This window comes from Solea solea, chromosome 19, assembly GCF_958295425.1.
Source record: "Solea solea chromosome 19, fSolSol10.1, whole genome shotgun sequence".
Taxonomy (NCBI): Eukaryota; Metazoa; Chordata; class Actinopteri; order Pleuronectiformes; family Soleidae; genus Solea; species Solea solea.
The window spans coordinates 17,502,506-17,508,505 of record NC_081152.1 but is presented as its reverse complement, the minus strand read 5'-3'; positions in this window follow the sequence as shown (position 1 = coordinate 17,508,505).

Genomic DNA, 6,000 nt, shown 5'->3' with positions numbered 1-6,000 from the left:
GCGTATGAATCAGTGAAAACTGTAGTGTAGTGTAACTGTAGCTCTATATAAATACAGACCATAATACCAACTATTTTGGTCTGTGTTTATATAGAGCTTTTCTTGTCTTAAAGTTTTGCCCATTCACACGCTGCAACATGGGGTGTCTTTGCTCAAGGACACATATAGACAAGCAGAGCCAGGAATTGAACTCACACCCTCCCAGTTGAAAGACAACTCGCCTTACCACTAAGCCACCATGACTCAATCCTAACTCTTAATGCTTTCACCTCTAAAACTTAAGTACATTTTATATCACAAACTTACACTTTGATACTTAAGTGCCGTAAATGTCATGAACTTTAAGACTTTTACTTAAGTAATATTATAAAGAAAAAGTGACTTTAACTTCTAAAAGTCATTTTCTGGGTAAGATCTTTTAGGTGCTGTGTGAATGGGTGAAAACTGTCGCGTTAAGCAGCTCATCAAGACAAGAAAAGCTCTATATAAACACAGACCATAATACCAACTCTTCTTCTTCTTCTTCTGATTTTACTTGGTAGTAACGAGTAACAAAGACTGTTAGAGGGAATGTAGTGGAGTGACAGTACGTAAGACAGTGTGCACTGACTCATTTGGAGGTTATTATATAGACACACACACACACACACACACACACTTTCAACCTGGCTCCATAATGAAGAGGTGCTGCCTGCCCACTGAGCTGTCTCATCTGATAATTATTCTGACATTACGCACTGAGAGGCTGGAAGGGAATCGTGCTCCGTGGCGTCTGCTGCTCGCCGTGGATTCGCTGTAATCAGCTCACACGTGGAAAAAACCTGTGCATGCGCCCACAAAACAGTGGGGTAACACGTTACAAATGGACACTCTTTATTATTTTTAATAAAGACGCACGGTTCACTTTGACTAATCACGTTGCCTTTCCTAATCCAATTGTGAAAGTGCGCACTTCAGTGTCTTTCATTACTGCGATCGCCTTTACTGCCAAATTAATTGAGCTGTAATGTTGAGGAGAAGTAGCCGATTGTTCTGTCGTGTAATGCGACGCTAATATGATGAGTAATGGCACTAAACGCTGTAACCTGTTTACTGTGAGTGTGTAAAGATCTTTGCTCTGTTTCACGAGCAAGAAAAAGCCTCGGAAACATACTGTCGTTCCTTCACGGTGATTCATGCACAGTTTACCTGCTCGTGATTCTCACCGGGTTCAACATGTTTCCTACACTAATGCAAAGCAGCAGCAGCAGCAGCAGCAGCAGCAGCAGCACAGTGGAAGGAGTCCAAAGGGACAGACAGACAGACAGACAGACAGACAGCAGCAGGGCCAGATGTTCCTCACAGCTTGATGAAGACACAACATTTTTTATTTATTATTTGAGAAGTTGATTGCTGGATATTTAAGTGTGCACGCTCGATTCACTTCATTATAATACTTACTAACATTAATGTCTAACAAATGTATTAGACCACCACAGAAATGTATCTTTAAATTAACAGCATTGGTAATTATCTAAATCATTTTTAATACACCAGTTTAATGCTACTGTCCTTTTTTGCCCATTTTTCCAGAATAAGTGTCGATATCTAACAATTCAAAAGGTTTTATTGAGAAAGAAAACACTGTAGTTGTACACGAATAACAGATTGTGCATGTTAAATTTGAAATTTGAACAGTGTAGCACATATTTAAAATAACTTTTGTCAATGTCCAAAAAAAAGGCCAAAAAATGGAAACTGTGTACAGGTTTTTTTTTTTCCAACTCTCTCCTCTCCAGCGACAAAGACGCTGATTCTCTCGCTTCCTGCAACAGCGCAAGTGAAATTACCATAATAACCACACATTGGCTTTGACTTTCACATAATTACGGTAACACAAAAGATACGCTCGGTTTGAAAGATTTCTAAAATATTTTTTTCCTCGTGTTGGAGGTCTAATAAATTTGTTGAGCGCTGTATAATTTATAATAATAATACAGTGTTTTTGGGTTCTTTTGGTAAACAGTCTTTTATTTCAAATCCAAATTAAATCACTTTATAACAGAATGATGGTTCTGTACTTTATTTCTTTCTTTTTTACCCAAAAAAGCAAACAAATGGCCTCTACTTTATCTACTTTTTTTTTAATACGACACAATATAATTTTTTATTGTTGTCCTCAGATTTATATTAACTGCTGTTAATGACTGTGTTGTGAGTGTGCGATGGTTTCTGTGAGGGAAAAAAACAGGTCCATTTGTCTTAATATTCACTTGGCTCTGCGTAGACAAACTAATGGCCGCAATGCATCACCTGGATATTGTATTTCAGCATAAAAATGTGTGTGCGTGCGTGCGCGTACGTGTGTGTGTGTGTGTGTGTACGTGTACATCACTCTCAGTCTCCCTGTATGACTGCTGCACATTTGTTAATGGTATCACACACGCGTGTGTAATGCATCATACACTGTGTAATGAAGAGACTCTGCTGCCTACACACTGGATTTGAATTGTGGGCCACGTTCACTTGTGCCAATGCACATTCATTTGCCAAAGCACACACACACACACACACACACACACACAGAGGAGACAGATGTGTGACATCATCGATATAGAGGGGAAAAAACAGAATGTGGGAAGCAGGTTATGCATGAGCAGTACAAATACTTTTTATTGTACTCAGTCTTGTATAAAGTACCTTAAAGGTGATACTTGAGTGAAAGTACAAGTATCTTACCCAGAAAATGACCTTGGTAGAAGTTGAAGTCACTTTTTTTTCATAAAAGTCTTAAAGTTTATGACATTTACTGTACTTACCTATCAAAAGTCATTTTCCTGATATAATTTAATATAGTATATAAATATAGTTTTAGAAGTAAAAGTATTAAAAAGGTGTGGACTGATTGAGCCATGGTGGCTCAGTGGTAGGGCGAGTTGTCGTTCAACTGGAAGGTTGTGGGTTCAGTTCCTGGCTCTGCTCGTCTATATGTGTCCTTGAGCAAAGAACACATGAATGGGTGAAAACTGTCACGAAGACTAGAAAAGCTCTATTTAAAAAGACACACCATAATATGAACTTTTATTTGGTCGTAACAAAGACAGAAATGTAGTGGAGTAAAAGTTACTAGAAAAATAAATAACAAATATTGTACTTGTTACATTAACATTTACTTTATTTGCATTCCTAGCAACTTTTACTGCTACTTTCCCAGATATTATTTATATATCTTGTTTTTTTTTGATGACCACATGTCATTATTTGCACTTTTTACACCCATTTATCCAAGTGTGATTTCAGATTAAATGACTTAAACTTGACATTTGCTATTTCTTTCCTCATATTCTTCACCTAAAATACTCTCTCGTATTTGTTATAGCTGTAGTTTTGTTAACTCAAGCAAACATTGGGAAGAAAGAGATGGATCTTTGTGACATAATTAAGGCGTTATCTGCCCAATAATGACCTAATGATTTCACTGACCAGGCTCTGACCATCACATGACCCTCCAATTATCATGTGACCCTCCATAATTAGCACCTATGTTGTAAATCCATTAGAGTGGGTGCTGATCACCCTTTAATAACCCCATCAAGTCGCTTGTCAAGGCCTGTCTTAGCTTCCTAATGAGATCTGACATTAGTTACAGTATAAGCTCATGGTTGGACTTTATTTTGCAGAGAACAAACATTTCTTGCTGTGGTTTTGTTTTTAGTTTTTTTTTTGGTGAAGCAGGTTTTTTAAAAGATGCAAAGCGCTTGCAAATGTGCAGCAACAAATCTCCAAGGAACCGTTTTCTCCGTCTGACCTTCAGTGCGGCAGTCGTGCTCACTGCAGTGTGTAATAAGTCATTATTAAGACATGTTTCTGAAATGACTATTGATTTTCTTTTTGTACCCTCCCCTCCTCACAGTGGAGTGTGTGTTCTGCCACGGGCCACACAGATGAAGATGTGAGGGAAGTTTCTGTTGGGACGGTCCCTGCAGATTCTCCACAGCTGGTGATAAATCACTGCGCTCTACTTTGATCAGTTTCAGCTTCTTTTCCCTTTAGTAATATTCCTCTTCTTTTTTTTTTCACCGACAGACAAATCAATGAACGTTTGAATTCATTTAAATGGATGATTTTTGTCTGAATAGATGTGCGATGAATGGACGGATGATGTACGAGGTTACAGTAGATTACAGGACACATCTCAAGTGCCTCTCTCTCTCTGTCTCTCTCTGTCTCTCTGTCTTGTGTTGTCGCTCCTTCACTGCAGTAAAAGATGTTTTAATGTAGATATTAAATACATACAAATGTGTGTGCGCGGATGCGTGAAAGTATTTAGCCGCGGCGTCCGAGCGTTCGGAAGTGTTGTAATACATTCAAGTCCATTAATGTTGGGGAATTAAAGAGAAAGAGACAGAGGACACACACACACACACACACACACAGAGAGACTCTGATAGCTTCTATTATCTAGGTCTCCCTCCTGGCTGCACATCAAACATGGATGAGCTCCAACCATAAAAGGCTCCATTTTCCTTTGATTTATACAAGGAATAAAAATCGGAAAAGGTGAAAAGTCCAAAGCATGCATATTTTATCAGCCTGCCGACACCAAAGGGAAGACGGAACCGAACATTTTAACACGGAGCGAAAACTTTAAAATAGGCCATGATAGCCGGGCCAGAAGAAACAAAAACACAAGTTTCACCACGTGTGATTCTTTCTCGCAGATAAACTCTGTCTCTCTGGGCGTATCAGACTCTACAAAAGACTAGTCTAGACCAGGTGTGTCAAACATACGGCCCGCGGGCCAGAACTGGCCCACCTCAAGGGGGATTATGGTCTGCTCGTAATGTGGGAAAACGATATATTTGAATGTTTTGTGCATTTGCAGATCCACTGTGATCTGTACGTTGTTATGCACACTTTTGCATAATTTTGTTGAAATTGCCCCCTTTTTTTTCTCCAAGAAATTTCAGGTTATCCATAAAAAGATACTTTATTAAATGTAAAACAAAGGGGAAAATGTGGATATCTTGTTGTTTATGGGTAATTATGCTATTATTTTTTTTAAATTTTAATTAATTCATTTTTTTTTATTATTATTTTATTATTTGTGACTCCTGAACTAAAATGAGTTTGACACACATGGGCAACATATGGCTCGGGGGCCCAATCTGGCCCACAAACCACTTTTATCCGGCCCGCAGCGCCATCACAGGTCACCTCAAGTTGACTCTTGCTCGCTCAGCGCTGTGTGTGATATTAGTGATTGGAGAATCACAGAATCGGAGCTAAGAAAATCCAACTTCAATCCAACTTTATTTACAAAGCACTGTAAAAACAACAACAGCTGAAACAAAGTGCCGTACATCGGCAGTAAAACAATAAAATACTGTAGAAAATATAAAACACAACACAAATAAACAAGTCATACAATAAAACCCCCACAATAGCATTTTACAAGTGAAACACAGCCAGGCTTTTATTTTGAAATACTTGGAAATGTATCAGTAAGGTTAAGAATTGTGTATTTTTTTTTTACAGTATTTTCACTTTTAAAATGTAAATGTAATGCTTATTATTTCTTTAAGCTCTTTTATTCACGGTCTAGAAATATATTTTACATTTTGTTCCACATTTTTTATGAAGTCGCCGTGGACGAAACAGCAACAAATGCTGCTTCAGGATCGATGAACCTCAGACCTCTGAGTCCAGTTAGTCCCTTTTTTAGAAGACAGTGGTGATTACAGATCAGTGCTGTGGTAATGACGTCTTTTATATACAGTATGTGTCCCTGTGGTGTCTCCACTAATAGTTTCTATAGTAGGAGGGACAGGGGGGAAGGGGGGGAAATATGTGATGGTGTCATTGTTCTTTTAATACATCTCTGAATGTGCCAGTCAAGCGCTGGCGAGCGGCTGAAATAATGAGTTTCTGCTGTCGCCGCGTCGCCATTATCACGCCAAAGAGTGCAGAAATGTGCACTCGGCGCAGATAATTACACCAAATTCTATTTTCAAATCGAAT